This window comes from Larimichthys crocea, chromosome XV (genome assembly GCF_000972845.2).
Source record: "Larimichthys crocea isolate SSNF chromosome XV, L_crocea_2.0, whole genome shotgun sequence".
Classification (NCBI taxonomy): Eukaryota; Metazoa; Chordata; class Actinopteri; family Sciaenidae; genus Larimichthys; species Larimichthys crocea.
The window spans coordinates 17071876-17089987 of record NC_040025.1 but is presented as its reverse complement, the minus strand read 5'-3'; the positions used below and the strand labels follow the sequence as shown (position 1 = coordinate 17089987).

General features: G+C 42.6%; 1 protein-coding gene across 2 annotated transcripts in view; it reads left to right on the top strand.

Annotated features, from left to right (window-relative positions):
* Nucleotides 1–18112, top strand: part of dip2ba (disco-interacting protein 2 homolog Ba) — a 40634-nt gene that overhangs the window by 673 nt on the left and 21849 nt on the right. The gene's annotated exons all lie outside the window — the stretch shown is intronic.

Sequence of the window (18112 nt, the reverse complement as noted above, 5' to 3'; positions counted from 1 at the left end):
GCAAGGTCTGGCTATCAGGGCTTTGACCCTTCTCCTGTCATCTTTGTTATACTTCTTCTTCTTTGTGTGGTTGCACTTTATTGTATCATGGCTACATGGATTTCTTTCTGACAGCACACAGACCTTGTTCTCTGCATCTGATTTTCAGGTTTCAGCTTAAAAAAAAAAATGTTTTATTGCAGTAAAACTGAGTCACTGTGACTATTGTTGAGGTGTAATGACAAGGCCTGCAGTCATCATCTGCTCCAGTATGAAGATCCATTCTGTCTGTAATTACTAAGCATGCCGTGTGACGTTCATCGGAGTGATCAACAAGATGTGTATCAGGCCGTATACACCTGTGTAAACCTGCTATTACTCAAATTATAGATTTTCCTACCTGCCCTGCTCGTCGTGAGTTACGCCGTGAGATCTGTGTCAGGTGCATGCTTATGTTCGTGTTTGATCTGCTCCCCTGGATGTAAGGTGGATGTGTCTGTTTATTGTAGTTCACTAATATCGCAGCCGTTCATTCATCATCCAAAGCACAGTGCAAGTCATCCCCTCCCCCAGAGCAGCTGCAAGCCCCCTTCCTGTCACATCCCTGTGACACCTAGGCTACATTCTTCCAGCGGAGGTGATCGAATCCAGTCGTTCCTGCGCAGTGTCTGCTTATCCATGCTGACCGATATTTAAATATTGCAGCGGCGTGACATGGTTTTTGAAACTAATATTCAATATCTGATATTTGGCTGACATCAGTATTGATATGCAACCGTGTCTCGTTAGCTCAGTCATGCCTGTAATAAGGCCTTAAAAAGGAGCATGGTTTTGTACAAGAACTTGACAAGATGTTTTTTTGCATTTGGCAATTATATTATAATACACATGCATATTTAATTGTTAGTTATAATATTTAATTGGGGCCTTTGATACCTTTTACAGCTCAGGTGTAGATCAGCCAGTATTTAGTGCACTGGTCTGACATGTTAAAGAGTTACTGGTGGTTCGGCACGTTTTAGCCCGTTCATTTAATTGGTGTTTAAATCACACGGCAGTCATTTACTTCCGTTATATCATTGGTCATTTTATGGAGGCTGATATGACGATACATCTATAGATGGATCATACACACATAGAAGACAGACAAATAGAAAGCCAGAATTTTGCCATATTGTTCATACCGTGGTAACAATCCTTTTAGCATATCTTAGTGTATTATGAGCAGTGTTATAAATTAATAATCAGGACTGTTCTATGGCAGTCACTGTGATGATGAAGTCCTTTAATACATCAGGTATTTAATTTTCTAGATTAGCCAGAAAAAGACTCAACTCTTCCAAATCTCATTGTATCTAAAAGGAAATTGTCACACCACAATGTTTTTTTATACTGATATTTTACTTTAATCTTATTTTAAATCATCTTGTCAACACTCAAAACTTGTTTTTGGTGATAGATTACTGTGGAAAACATCATGTCATGGTTTATTTTGGGTCAGTTACATACGATAATGCAGTTTCGAACAGGAAACATCGATGTTGGTGCATTCAGCTGCTTGTAAGAAAAATGTTGTGGTTGCTGAACAGTTTCTTACAAAAGAACCAACCGTATTCACATTACGCTGGTGGACACGTTTACTCATTGTATATTAATAGTTTGAGAACATAGCTAGTGAATGCAGTTGAAAAAAGAGGCCCTGATAGCTAAATATTTAAGTGTTTGCACCGTCGTAGGTTCATGTGAGTCTGAAGCCAGCTAGCCTCTTTATGGCTGCATGGTATGTCATTTTCTTGAGTCCATAACCAAGTGGAAATGCCTGTTCCTGCGTTGCTCGGATAAGAACACAAGCCTGCCAAATGGCCTCTTAAAAAACAACCGATTTCTGCTAGCCCCCTGTGACCATGGGGACACAATGAGGACCATTCAGCTGGTCTGAGCCGCCGTGGACAGGAGCTCTGCTGCCATTTAGGCCATTCAGCTAAACCCCAGCCTTTGTGTGCACGTTGGAATGAGCTGCCTCCATAGGAAGAGAAGGGAGGGGCTGGTGACTAGTCATACTTGAGGAGATGATGTGTGGTGTGTACTACTTAGAGGAGTGGTTCACCTCTTTTACCCTGTCATATCTCAGCTGGGCCAGGGGGTAAAAGGTCATGTCAGGGTTCTTCCCTGTAACTACCCTACCTAGTTGACACCCCTCACCAATTGTCACTCCAGCTAATGTTGCTGACTCAAGCCAAATTCCACACAGACTAGTTTTTTGGCTGTGAATTAGTCGCTGGTGGTCCGTGCTGAGGGTTGAGGTGAGAGTCCAGGTTATTGCCAGTTGCTTCCTTTCTAGGCCAATCGTCCAGCCAGCATTCAGATGCAGCAGAAGAAGAAGCCTTGTCTTGTTGTTGTTGTATTAAGAGTAAGTGCCCTTAACACAGGATGACAGCACTGATATGGACCTAATCAACCATCAGTGACTAGATCAGTGTCTAGAGCAAAGCCTGGTGTATCCTTGAAGGACGACCCTTCTCTGAACCGGGTAGGAGGTCTGCGAGAACATATCTCTCCTCTCCTCTGTATTATTTATGAATGGGATAAGCAGGCAACTATTGTTTATGTAAGTAGTCCGGGCAAAGTGCTTATTTTGAGACAGATTACAGATGCATGATAGGCGCTTCCTCAAATTCAAGCTCGCAGAGATCTTGTTTTTAAGGTGAGGTCTGTGCTGGCAAACAAAAAGAGGAATAAGGGCCTGTCACATGATTGTAAAGCTGAAATCTCCTCAAATTCAAGTCGTTTCACAGCTTTTGTCTCATGCAGGCCTGATGCAGCGTGCTTTGTTCAACCTCTTGCATATATTAGTGCACTCACCTTATGGGCAATATATTCAGAATTAATATTGATATAATCATCACAGCATTGCCTCTTCAGTATGTTAACAATATTGACATTTATTTGTCTTTTTATGGATGATTGACGTATCTTTTTTTGGACAATTGACAGTCCAGAGAGACAGGAAACAAGGGAGGGTGGAGAGAGGGGCTGTTGACATGCAGCAAACGTCCCAGGAACATTGCAATTACAGACTGCTTCACATGATGCTATTTACAGTGTTCAAAATGATATGTTTTAAAAGTAAAACTCGTGTTTATCCAATTGAGTCAAATGTTTTTAAGTGTTTTTTTTTCTTGAACACAATGCTGTAAAATAAGAAATACTGTGACAGATTTTGGTCAAATCCTGGCAAAAATTTGACACAACAACAACGGCTGTGACGTGTGATAACTCATCCTGACTGATCGTAAAGATGATTATAAACACTCAAATTGATGTATTGCCCAGTTCTACCATCAAGTTCTTTTTTCCTGTCCATATATTTGTGTAGTATATACTTCTTTTAGAGCCCAATAGGTCAAAATATATATAAAGAACAAATCATCTTTCTCGTGGCTTTGGAGCCAAAGCCTTAGGTCCAAGCAGATGGTTGGATACTCTTGGCAAAGGTCTTTCTTTATGTGTGTCAGTGTGTGTCAGTGTGTGTGTGTGTGTGTGTGTGTGTGTGTGTGTGTGTATACAGCATGTTTGCACATCCGAATGTGTGTGCGCATGTGTCATAATACCGTTACACTGTGAATTGTTAATCATGGCTTCGGTCCCTTTTTCATCCTCCAGTCCTGTTGTAGGCTGAATTATTCACATGCTCTTATTAAATACAGGACACCCTCACAGAGTGCTGTGGGTGTGTTGGTGGGTGTGTGTGTGTCTTATTGAGCATGACTCCCCAGGTAGATGTTGAGGCATGCATACATACACCCTGACTTCTTTGAATTAGTTCCAGGAGATGTATTGACATCCCACTCATAAGCCCTCCAGACCTGTAACATCTCTGGTGTGGGAAACCGTAGAAGATGCTTAACTTGATGAACAAGCTCCCATGTGATATCAGGTAGGGCTGGGCAACATGACATAAATCATAATCTGACACTGATCATGTAACATGCAGCATTATATAAAATTTAGACTGTCTAGACTAGATTATTGTGTGAAGCACTTTGTTTTACGTTTTGTTTGTATGAAAAGTGCTATACAAGTAAAGTTAAATTATTACCCAGCGTCGGTGTCAGGACTCGTGTATCTGTGCTGTGAAAGTCTGAGCTGACACATGGTGGAGAATTGTGTGCAGAGTGCCACCTTGGTTGAAGCACCTGTGCTAGTAAGTATCCACTCTTCTGAGGTGCCCTTGAGCAGGAGTCAGTCACTGAAATGGTGCTGACCTTGTGCTCTGATCTTACTGAGGAGGAAGGCAACTCAATAGTCTCCGCTCTTCACTAACATTCACCCACTGGCATGATATGTAGCCTACTTATGTACCTCGCAGTTCACTGAAACACAGCGGCCTCCTGTCTGCGCCTTGTAAACCCGTGACTCACTGTAATTAGGTGTGTCCTCTTCTCCAGGGCACATCCATCCACCGCAAAGTGAAAGAACCTGTTTCAGCCTCCTGTCTCACCGGGCTGTTTACTGAGTTGACAAGGCGTGATGCCACCTGTGACTCATGAATGGGGAATATCGGACCCTTTTTTCTCCTCGTCTGCACAACGCCCACCTTCATTCACCACTTTAACCAACCTGTTATCTCGGATTGAGCTGGAGGTGACGGGTGAAGCACCTCTGTGACGTTGCATTGCGCAATCTTCCCACTCAGTGCTTTTGTGGCCTGCAGTCATTTAGTCAGGAGCCCGGGCTGTGACACACCAGACAATGTTGACTGATCTGATTTATACCTCAGAGGCAAAATAACGAACTCACTGGTGGCAGAAAGAGAAGTCAGTTTTTTTTTGTGTGTGTGTGTTGAGCTGATGCAGAGCCCCTCTAATGTATCGTTAGCCCATATCCACTGCCCGGCCGGCCATGTGACTGTGTTAATGCTGAAGAATGCTCTTGTGAATATAAATAGACCTGGCTGGCAAGACAAATTCGCTTTCATGCCTGAGGAGGAGAAAACAAGCATCTCTTTGACACAAAAGCTCTAGCATTATTGCAGTGGAGGCCACCCTCTCAAAGTCCTAAGGAGTCACTCCTAATTGCGTGTATTTCTTTCTCTCTGAGGCTAATGTTCCTGGCTAGTAAACAGCAGCCAGTAGCAAACACTTCACACCCAAACCAACCGGCTGGTTGGCCGCTACCCGTGGGTCACTGTTGCGTCCATGGGTTGTGTGTGAAATACTGCGGCCTGTTGAGAACTGCCCTCCTCAGGCCGATCAGCCTGCCGTTTGACCCATGCAGAAAGTTGCTATAGGTACACTAATTGTTAAAGTTTGTAGTGTGTTACCTGCAAACTGCACAGTCTATATTTAACATCATTGCTGAAGAAGTTTTACATCACAGTACTATGGTACTACATCAACTTTATTTGCTGACAGAACAAACCATACCTGTGGGTGTGTCACACAGATTTGAGCAGCAGCTTTGTCCCTCTCACTTCGCTCATGTTTACTTAATGACGGTCTTCCAGTTTTGATTTTTGGATATCGTGGCCTGTGGCACCTGTCAGAGCTTCCTCAGAGAAATCCCGAAGATACATATTTGTCGGTCTCTTTCTGTACATTTATCAGTAGGCTTGCCATTGGGTAGTAAATGGGTTGCATAAAGCCTGTCAAGATATTTTACATGCTGGCACCCTGACAGTAGCAGGTGAAGTGTGAATAACATAAAACATTATCATTACCTTTTCCACTAGCTTGAGAACATCTCGAGAGTTGATCTCTCTAAACTGAACAAACTCGTAAACAAGCACGCGTGACAGACAAGTCCGTCCACTTATGTCATTTTGCAGGCTAGGTTGCTAGTTGGCTGTCGGCAGCAGCAGTTCAAACAGTTCAGGAACGTATCTGTAAATGTTGTCATTGTTTGCTTTAAGATTCAGAGCAGCAAGGCCCTTTTTTTAACACAATTTGCTGAGACTTAGAGGCTAAAGAAATATATATATGAAAAATATTGACATTTGTTAACTATGTTTGACCTTGGGCTCTCGCCATAAATCTGCTGTATGTTGTAAATCATGTTAATACATCCTCTCTCTCTCTCTCTCTCTCTCTCTCTCTCTCTCTCTCTCTCTCTCTCTCTCTCTGTCTTCTTGTCAAACACTCAGACTCTTCAGCTGATCAGCCACAGCTGATCACTACAGTCTTTGAAGAGGGTGTGTAGAGAACACAGGTTGTTGTTTTTTTTTTGCTCAGCAGCTGGTCAGTTTCTATATATAAAAGCTCATGCCTGCGTCACAGGAAGGGCTGATGGGGAAACCAGAGCTCAGGGGTAAAGCAGTCCTGCTGTATAATTGTACAATGAAAGTTTCCAAAAGGTCAACAGCTTTGGGTCGTTTTTTTTTTTTTTTTTTTTTTTTTTTTTTGACTCGAGCCTTGCATTTGCTAAAGGGTTATTGAAAATACCCAGTGAGTAGAAGTCCTCAGGAAACCTCCTCAACAAGCTGATGTGTATCTCCCCTCTTGGCCCCTCAGAACACATTGTGCTGGAGCTTGGCTTGTAGTCATGGACCCCTTTAATTCAACTCCCCGGAGAAAGAGGTAAAACAAAGGCCATGAAAACACATTGAATGGGTGGGGCTTCAAACCTCTTAATCCTCAGCTGTCAATAGCACAGGCTTCTAGGCTGGCACAGGTCCACATTTTGTATTTTGTACTTAAATGGAAGTATTAGAATATTTTGACACCCGGCACAGTGCTGGACAGATTGGCCGTAGTCATTTACTGGGGATTAACTAAAGGTAGCTGTTTGCTGCTGATCTGTGTCGTTGTGACTGTTGTTATGAATATCAGCATTGAATGAGACTGTTCAGATGGTTCACAGAGCTAAATATGTGCCACATGCCACTGCGAGTAGTGACAAGACATCAACACAGTATTTCTCACACTCCTGGATCAGTAGGAGGCCCCTCATTCAGCTCTAGGTTTGTGTCGTGCCACATGCTCCCACAGACAGTGACTGATGACTGTTGTCTGGATGTTATCGCAATCAGTTGGCTGTGATTGTGGCGAAAGAGCAATTAGTGTTTTTTTTTTTTTAACATACCTGCTTTAGTGAAGATGTAGTTCCTTTGAGCTGTATTGAGATAATACAAGGTTTAATGGCTTCTTCACTTCCCGTCACTTCACTCTCATCGAATCAAGGCCTGTGACTCTAAATCTTTTCTTACTATGGTGGAAAAGCAACGTATCCCTTCGATTTCCCCTCCCCGCCTCACAGTAGTATAGCCGAGAGTGACAGTGGAAGCCAAAGGAAGAGCAAAGTTTAGCATTAGGTTGTCTATCTGGTAGTGAATGTACAGGATAGGTTATAGATTTCAGTTAATATACACGGCAGCTTCTCAACACCAAGACAAGTCTCGTCTGTTGTTTCTAAACTGCTGGTAAAGTAACAGTTGGGTAGCTGAGCAGGGGAAAAATAACTTTGCCGTCTGATGTCGGCTTCAGTCGATCGTAACCTATCAGAAACTTTTTAATCCAGCCTTGAAATGCAGCGTCTTTTTGGAGCCTTAAAATAAATCCATAATAATAAATTCTCATAATTTGTTGATTTTTTTTCGTGTTAAACGGTTACCGTTAGCATGTTCTTAGCCGTTCACTGTCAATCAATGTGACCTTGGGTTGAGTCTATCGATCTATCAGAGGCTGTGTTTGTGACACGTCGAACAATCAGAGGCAGAGCAGAGCGGGTCTTCATGAAATTCCAGTGGTGGGCAGAAAATGTGTGACTCAAACACATTGCACAACAGAAGAACATGAGACTGACCACACAAAAAATTGCATTAATGACTGTAATGAGCTCAACCACCGTGGCGTGGTAGGCGTCACATAACCACGGTTTTGCAGTCATGCGGTTATCGTCACAATCCTAATCTAATCCCCTATCTGCCTGCGAGTACCTTGTCGCCAACATCGCCTCACTACCACTCCCCGTGCACTTTCTGTTCCACATGAGGTGAAATGTTTTCGCTGACGCTAAGGTTCGTGTATTTTAGTGCCTGACAGGCATGCATAGCTATTTTTCACCATGGTGTATTTTCCTTTTACGCTTTCCTCGAGTGCTGCACCTTGTTGAACGTCCCCACAGATTCAGAGCTCTCATTTCCAGAGCAGCCGTACATTCCCATCCTGATGACGGGCTGTGTAATAACTGAGCAGTGGGTGGTGGGAGGTCGGGACCATGAGCTGTCCAGAGAGTGAAACGTAGGCAATAAGGCCTGCGCGGCTTCAATGTCAGCTGTAGACTCAACACTTAAAGGCCGCTCATTGCTTGTTATGATGTTATAATATTGATTTAATGAGTCAGCTGCCTGGTTAACATTCCTCCTTCGTCGTTAATGCCCTCTTTTAACCCATCATCCATGAGCAATTAAGCAGAGTCTAGATTAATCATTCGTGTATATGTCATCCAGAGATGTGTACTCACTGGCCCACGTTTGTGTGTTGAAAATGATGATGTACAAGACTCAGTGAACCTCGGGTCAGGCCTGTCTCACACTTCTGACCCCCGTATCTCTTAACTACAACACCGGCTCAGTGAAACATGATAGCTCTCGCTCACTCTCGCCGCTCAATACACTCTGGTTACCCAGCAATGCTGAAACACTGGTCTGTCATGCAGTTAACAGGCCAGGATGCCTCTCTGTCTGAATAAGTCTACTTTGTTTTTCCTCTTTTCTTTACAGTCTGCTGAATGAAGTCTGAGTCAACCTCCTGACCCGGCGACACTGCCTTCATAGTTAAAATAAATGAGCTAGAAGATGAAGTGACAAACAACTCACACGCTGTGTAACAGGCCTTTTTTCTCAGCAGAACATTGTCACAGTACAAAAAAAAAAAATCACAGGTGTTACTAATAACAAAATGATGGCGCTGTTCCCAGTAAGCTGTGACAGTGTGCCAACATGAACAATACCAGAGGCTGGTTTCAGACTGGTCTGTAGTGTAAGACTAATAGTTTAATGCTCGTCAAAACAAACTCATTTGCAGCCTAAAAAGTTATCTAACCTACACCGAGGCTTTGTTTGCTCGAGGAAAGCCTGACTGATGACTTACTGAGCTCCTCTCTGCTGCTAAGATTTTTGTATTGTTACACGCTTCACTGAATTTTCTTTGTAGAACGTCTTGTAACTGTCTTACAGATGGCTGCTGACATGAAAGACGCCGAGCGGTTTGACGCATGTTGCAGTTGCTTGGTTGCTTTTTTTTGTTCATTTAAAAATATATTACCCAGAATTTAAATTAGTCTATTTACGACAGAGACTGTTGAGAAAAGAGACGCCTCAGCGAAGAGTCACTTCCTGTATCTGTGTCATATGGATTTAGTCACTGCGCCTCCTCTTTTAAAGGAGGCCAGCGGCAGGTCGAGAGTCTGTAGACGTGAACAGGAGATTATGAGCGACTCCTTTGCCTCATGGTCACTGAAGTAAACATTGGGCCCATTTTTCATGAGCCACATATCTTCTGAACATTCAGACACTAAAATTACATTTTTCAGACCAATAAATCAGGAGAAAGTTTAACTTGGTCTGTCTTTGTCTCCGCAGCAGCAGCAGCAGCACACTCTCGCGAGATCTGGCAGCACAGATATCTCTTCCCTCTGTCGGTGCTAAATCATCGTCCTGGTTTCTCCAAAGATGATTTATAACAACTAAACTAAAACTTAAATAACTTTCTGTACCTTCTCTGGCACAACACAAACCGCTTTCATCCATCTACACGACAATCACAGCACTTCCAAACAAGGGTTGGAGATTGAAACAGGAAGTGTGGCTGTTCTTGTATCATTGCCGCAGCTCTGATGCGTCATCTTCTGTTCATAGAAAAAGCTTTGAGCAGGTCTCACAGCTGTTAATCTTTACGTTAAGATAAGGTAATAGCCTCCTGGCTCTGGCATCGTTTTTTCTTGTCTAATTCTTGGCAAGAAAGCGAGTAAGAGCATTTCCCAGAATGTCCTTTGGGATGTGTTTCTTCCAGTTAATGTCTGTCTGGTAGTTTGAACTGGCTTTCCGTCGACATTTGTCGGCACCCTAGAGGCTTTTATTTCACAGCAGACATTTTTCCTTGGCATAGCTAGGAAAAAACAGGTGTTACTAACAGCATTAACGATGGCTCAGTATTATTCCCAGTATGCCATCTGAAGGTGACCAGTGACATCCTGGAACTGGCTGATGTAAATTAAATGCAGCCAATAAAGCGTGCGTGATTAATCTTAATTAGTTACACCTGTGCCTTACTATGACAAGATGTCCTATAAAAAGGGTTTATTAATTAATCACCAAATCGGTGTTACAGCCTCAATTCAATGATGTTTATAAGCAATGGTGGTGCCATAGTTTTAGGTGTCAGATAATCCAGTAAGTGGCAGAGTAGCTAGCTAATGTGACCAGAAATCATTCTGGGATTTGGCCTCTCACCTCAGGTGGTCTCCCTAAACTAAGGCCGCATTCAGACAGGATCGGGCACTGCGGCAAAAACACAAGTTTATTTCCATTCATCTGAGTGGATGTAATGCATTTTGGCGGCAGCGGTGATACAGGGGGGCCAAAAAACACAGCAACCTGCAGACCGGTCAAATCCCTCTACAGTCAGTCTGAAATGTCACTGTAACTGAGGCTGTTCAGGTGGATTCATGGTGCTCTACCTGATGTGTTCTGATTTTGTTTATTTCATGTACCCAGCTTTTAAATCTGTGTCTGGCTCGCAATTTAGGTTGCAGAACAATTGTGTGTCTGTGTCAGATTGTTTGTGCGATTTGCCACAGGGCTTGATACCGCAGACACAACCTGTTTTGGTGACAGCATGCTTCAAGACCGAGCCTGACTGAAGAGTAAACCATATTAACCTTTGCTGCTTACTTAAATGCAAACCACTTGTGTCTGTGTTACGTCACTTGTCTGACTCAGCACACAAGCGTCAGCTACAGTTGTTTGAAGAAAATGTGCTCTGACTTTATCTATGTAACATCTTGTCACTGCCAAGATTGTCCAACATGCCTGTAATTGTCTTCAGAGATATACTGTGACCAAAATTAGTGAGTCAAAGTATATTTGTTAAAGCTCCTCGAGCCGAATTTAGACGTTAAACTGTTGTGTATAGGCTCTGGGCAGCGGACGACCATCCCGTGCATCATCAGCCAGTGATTTGGGTTATGGAGAAAATATTTTGGGTGGTTGGTGGAAGTACTCTCTTCTTCAGTTCGCCTTTCTCAGCGAGCCAAAAGTAGAAATGAGCTGTCAATGCTGTAACTGTCCTCATCTCAAGACTCCACTGTACCCACACAGCTGGCTCAAGAGTGCTGTCTCTACCAATAAGAAATACACAATGTAATAGAAGTAATGGAGGAAGTGTGAGAACACTGTCAAGCACTCAGACAGAATGTGAACGCCTTAAAAGCTTGGGAGGAACATTAGTTTTATTCCTTTGTAAAAATAACTTCAGGATGCTGACCGTCCAGTCTGATTTTGGTCTTAGTAGAGCCACACAATTAAGCTTACATGTTTTTTATTCCATATAGGAAGGTTTGAGTTGGGGAACTGACAATTAAATCGGCACGTTTATGTGTGTGTGGGTGTGTTTGTTCACATGTATGCACATGTTTTGTTGTGATGACGGTGTTTGTACTATGAGGCTTCGCACAAGAACTTTCCTCACATTCTGTAACACAGTGAGTCTTCTTCTTTCTAACCATCTGTAGTTTCCTGTAAGATCCACCTTTTTGTTGCCCCACCAATTCTGCAGAGTTTCACTTTCTTTTTCAGTAACGCACGTCTTTGATCGCAAGCTGTAAGACACGTAGGAACTTTTCACTTGAATTGATACATCTCAATCGGCTCCTTCCTCTTTTTAGATTCTCTGTAATGGGATTTGTCACACCAGCTTGTTGTTGAAAATGGCTGCACGGCAACAAATAAACAAAAATGTAGCGTCCCATAGTTAGTAGCCTCATTGTGATGCATCATGTTAATCATTACATATCACAAAAGACTTTCTTCTGATATCAGTATCTGTTAAGAAAGAAGAAAACAAGTTGTCTTGCTGACATGTGTGACATCCTGTACGTCTAAATAGTAACTGGGCAATCAACTAGGACTGTCACTGCCAGTTACTTTATCAAGTACATGAAAGATTTTGATAGACTACTGTGGTACAAGTACCACTGGTGGTATGCAAGCTTCCTTGAGTGGTATGTGAAGGAGTCTCTGAAATGTAATGTTTTATAGGAACATTTAATTCTCAATAATAATAAATAGTACAATAATTTGAATGAACTATGAGATCCGGTTATATTTTGTTTCATATCCTGCTCTATAGTTACGGCACGTTCATGCAGGTAGCGTGTCACGAGCATACATCCGTGATTATGTGGCTTTAAACAGGAACTATAAGGAAGAGAAGTATCAGTATCAGTATCAAGAGTACATCTTTTCCACCCATTTAACTGTTCTTGAATCAAAAAATGTTACGTCTAGGACAACTGGACTAGTTTGTAGATCCATGAAGACGTTTCGCCTCTCATCCATGAAGCTTCTTCAGTTCTGACTGACTGATAGGGAGTCTGAGTGATTATCCTCGGAAGGATCGTTGACCAGCTCGTTGTTCCTTTAATACTCTACAAACTAGTCCAGTTGCCCCAGACTTAACCTTTTTTGAAGAAAGATTACCTGGATGACCTTACAGACTTCTGGTTCTTGATCTCGCTGAGTACAGGATTAAACAACAGTCAACAATAATAATAATAATTAAAAAAACAACCTCCTGCGTGAGCTGTCTGTAGCTGAATAAGGTCAGCCTACTGTTGTTCAGTGTCTGTTCTACTGGTGGTACTTGGTGTGCTGAATATATTCTGAGGAAGTACACTGTGTAAAAAGTTTGAGAAACACTGAGATAAACCATTTTTTCAGACTGTGGAAAAATGAAACACCGTCCTTATCTGCAACACTTGGTTAAAGAACTTTTTTATGGCTGAAATCAACCTTGACTAAAAAAACTTGAACAGCATGAGTTTGTATATTGACCGTTAAATTGTCTGATTGAAGAGGTTAGATTGCAGTGATAGATAACTAACCACACTTTGGCAGAGCCCAGTCATGATTTGACAGTTCACTGTAACTGTCAGACACCCTGGTTACACCCTTAAACAACCAAATACAAACCAAATCTCTGTTTCCAGTAGAGACTCTGTCAGGAGAAATTGCACTCCCCTCAGCCTTTTTTCTCAGCTGGCCAGCAGATTTCTCCAGCGATCCAGAGATCACTTCATCCTCCCCTGTCTGTCTGACTATAAACCCCCCACATGGACTAGCTGGCTCCCAGAGGAATTGTAGGCCTGCTTTTGGAGTGGAAAACATTAGCCCTGGAGGTGGGAGGCCTTTTGTAAAAATGTTTCAATCACTTTCTAGACATGAACAAAATACTCCCTGAGTGATACTATTTAATAGCTGTGATTCAGCTGCTAATACACCCAGAACAAGTACGTGCAGACTTAGTATAAAGACTGTGGTAGAAAAAAAACGGGTCAAAATACAGTGTGTTCACAGCAGGCCTGCATTTAATATTAATTTGTATTAATTTCGATGAATTTGCTGATTATTATCTCAAATAATAAATTCATTTTCGGTCTGTAAAATGTCAGAGTAAGACTAAGATTAACTATCAGACAAAGATGAGCCGCACATTTTTCACAATTTATAAGCTGGAAAAGGGAATTGTTTGGCTTTTGTTTCAGAAATTACTTAAATGAATAACCAGTTTTCCAGAAAGTTGGCATTTATTTTTAATAAATCAGTTAATAGTCCAGAAAGTTGGCATTTATTTTTAATAAATCAGTTAATAGTCCAGTTGTTTCAGCTCTAGTTCACAGTATCAAAATGAAAAATGAAGAGTAAATCATATGTAGGAATGCAAATCCAGAGTATGAGAAAAAAATTTTTTGTTTTGTTTTATCTTACTGCTTTTGATGCATTAACTATAGAAATGGGCTTGTAACAACCAGGTGTCATTAAATGGTCTTATTGTCAGACTCATTCATCTGCATTTCCTGTCAACTTCTGTTTTCCCATGTTCACAGCACAGTCTGCTCGTTGTTTTTGTGTTTCTGCTCTGTGTCTCTATAAATAAGATCTTGTGGGTGACGTTAGTTCCTCTCCCAGCCCCTGTGTTTATGTGTATTTACATGTAAGTGTGTGTGTGTGTGTGTGTGTGTCTTTATTTGTGCTCTGTGTGTCTCCTCGCTGTCATCTGCTCACCAAGACCCTACGGCGAGAATAGCTTTCTTTTGTTAGTGTGTATTTCTCGTGAGATTGAGTTATAGGAGTGTTGTATGTTTGCATCGCATCTATCACAGACAATAAAACACTGATACACAAAGACAGCTTTGTACGGATCGAACCAGCATCGCTGGCCTAAAGCCCAACCATGACCTCACGGGGTTAGAAGACATTCCTACACTGCAGGCTCGGAGGCTAGCCTCAGTTTAGGCTTTTTTTTGTTTTTTTGTCATCTATCCTTTTAGATCAACACAAATGTCCAGACGGAGCAGTGTAATCTGTTGTAGTCTTGTTAGATGTAATCACAGCTTACAGATTAGGATAGAGGCAAAAAAATGCCAACGCTGGATGATTCTCACAACGTGAACGAGAGGTTTTATTCACTGTGTAATCTTGCTAATTATTCTATTGAAGTGTGTGTGTGTTTCATGTGCGATCATGTGACATGTAGCTACCTGACCTGCGTTCATGCACGCACAGGAACCGATACTGTGAGGCAAGAGGAAGCTGTGGGAGGTAGAAATGGACATGTCACTTCCTCCTAGAGACCAATACCACCAGGCTAATCTGCCCACAGTAATTACAGACAAAGCTGCTACACCAGTGGGGGGCTGTGTGGGTGAGTAAGGGGGTCACATAGCGAGGATGCAACCTCAACAGAAAAACAAACCATATTTATTCAGATGACATCAGTGTTGTTGCCACATCATCGACAGTGAATTGGAAAACTGACTCACGTTTAACATGAAAATGGGTAAAGCGTGCTCATACATGATGTCGGCGTAGTTGTGATGAGCGCACGCACACACACACACACACACACACACACACACACACACACACACACACACTGACTGTCAACTGCAGTCCAGACTCTCTCGTTTGTCCAATAGCATCAACTATGAGCTCATAATTCAGTCCAAGGGAGGAGACATTAGCCCAGCGGTGACCTCTGACTGTTATTTTATTACCTCTGGAAACTCTGCTGCCTTCTTGTTTATTGCTTTGCGTCACTGTAGGTTCTGCTGGAGTGTTTTTCATCAACTGGTCACACGTCCACTGCCATCTATAACCCAAGGTGCTTCCTCTATACCTTGAAAAAGTGAGCATGAAAGTCAAGTGACTTTTTAGAGTGTGCTCTCACGACAACACAGATGGAAAACTTCAGCATTATAAAAAAGTGCTTCTCAGGCAGAGAGAAGCATTTTGCCAAACTACAAACAGTTTTTCACAAGCCAACTAACATCAGTTAACAAGAAGAAGTAGAGGGAACGTCACAGTATGAAAGTTGGCAGCAGGTGTTACTCTGATTGAAAGAATAGCTGCAGAGCACGCTGGTTTTGTTGTCGGAGTTTTATATAAATGTCTGAGACTTGTACCAAAGTGCTGTTTGCTGATAACAGCAGCTGGAGTTAAAGCGCTCGTTCAGATTGTTCACACGAGCCAGGAAAAAAATCCTTTCAGGTCCTCTTTTAAGTCCAATATTCATTTCACCTGAACGCTAAATGACGAGGAGTGTATAAAGTTTTCATTGTGTACACCACCCCTACTCTTATAACCATAACCTCAGCCTTCCGACCCCAGCCTCATATGACTGTATGTTCTCATACTGCTGTTCATTACTCATCATTTGTTCACCATTAGTGTGGTTTTGGTGTTCCTCTTTAGGTTTGTTTAAGAAGCCAAATACTTAGTCCATTGTTAACAGTGACCTAAGAAACAAGTTTCAGCTGCGATCAGGTGATTCAGCTGCTTGGAAAAACCCTCAGTAATGACGATCAAAGCATTAACAGAACTAGTATTAAAACCCTCCAAGTATCTGGACAGCTCATGTTTTCCTTGGATCGATTTCATGGAAGCCATGATCTGAATGTAGTGGATTATTTGACCATTCCCCGAGAAGAAATCTACTTTATAATCACTTCCTATTTAAGTGTTGAGATTTTATTAGAGGTGTCCTAGGAGTATAGATCATCCTCTCTGTACACCAAGCAGAGTGAGCTAAAAGCATCACAGGACTTCTAGAAACATTTTTAGATGTTGGAAAGTTTGAGGAAACAAAAAAAAGAATTACTCCTTAAGGCATCTCTTGTCACTTATAAGCTCGAGTCATGACAGATAAATAGCTCTAATTGCTCAACCATAAGCAGAAAATATGAATTTGATGGCTTCAGCCATCATGGAGCGCACGTATTGATGCACAAACACAGGATCAGACCGTGCAGATTAGAAATGCCTGGATGCATGACTTGTGCTATAAAATCTCTTTATGTCAGAATACGCTTCAGTCGTGCTGTAATTACTGGTGTAACTGGGAAATGCTGTTAGTGTGTGTGTGTCTATCCCCTGTGTGACCCTGTGCTGTCAGCTGCGAGAGGATCATCCCCTCTACCCGACTTGTCCTGAGGTCAGAGGTCAACAGCAGCTCTTTAAAAGAAGAGTCACAGAGGTCACTGTCATCTTGTCTTGAATGAGCTCTAAAGCAGTCACCACAGTCGCTCTGTTTACATAAGCGGCTCGATTAAAGACAAGCTTTAAAAGCTGTGACGACCAGATGAAAGGATGGTGCTAACTTCTTCCAGAAATTAGACTTTCTATCAAACTATGTTGAGCATGTGCCTGGACAACCAAACTCACCCGATCCTGGTTTGACACACTGACACACATCTCACAGAGGAGGCCTGTAATGCCCACTCTGCTCCAGGCTCAGTCAGCATTCATTCCTCTGTGTACTGTAGCACCCGTTAACCTGCACCAGCTGTGTATACACACACACACATACACATCCACACAGATAGACATTCACTTCCTGCATCTCAGGGGACTTTTTGGCCAATGAGCTAACTCTCATGGCCAGTTGGCCCTCTGTGTTAGTGTGGTGTTCTCCAATCAGCACATTCCTCTTTCTCTAGACAGACACTGGGAGACGATTTTGGCAGCGCACGCACAGGGTGGGGTAATGCTCATATCCTGTCCCCTGACCTCAGATTACACACACATGCACACACACACACACACACGTACAGTCACTGTACTGTTTTGCTCATGCTCGCATTCAAAACACCACATTCTTGCACTCGTAGACGTACAGCTTTTCCTCTGTTTTGAAGCAGCTGTCACAGTCACTCTTTCAACCCCGAAGGCCTCAGTGTCTCTCTGCCCACTGCCAACCACAGAGCCAGTGTGGTCGTGCCAGTCCACGCCTGCTGTTATGCCCCCAATACAGACTTTGCTCTGTGTCTGTGTTAATGACCACCCTCCCTCCATCTTTCCATCCCCTCCATTCCTCCCTCCGGGCACCGCTCGGGCACCAGCACCCCGTCTCCAACAACAATGACGCTCCAGTCCAGTCCAATCAATTTGCTGCTGATTGCTGCACTTGCATGTCTGTCTGTGAGTGTTTTCTCTACATAATCAAGGCTGTGGCATGCCGAAGAGAAGGAGAAACAATAAAAAAAAAAACAACAGACTGTAACGCTCATTTGCTGCTGTTTTTCTTTTTCTTTTTTCAAGTGGATTTCAGGCCAGCGTGTGTAACCAAGCATGAAGTCAGAGGTGAATGCTAACCACCACGGTGAATGACAAAGCACTCAGCATTCAGTCACACACTCCCTCCGTCTTAAAACTGTCTTTGAATTTGTTTTGCACTGCGCTGTTTTTCTGGAAATACTGTGCACTCGCTCAGCTCCCTCCCCTCTTCCCCATATTTCTCATGAATTTACAGTGTTGTGAAACCTCAAGAGTTTTTCTGTACGGGAAGGATCCGAAAAATCAAATTTCAACCCAAACTGGCGAGCTACATACTCAGTCCTAAGGGGGACCTCCTCTCTG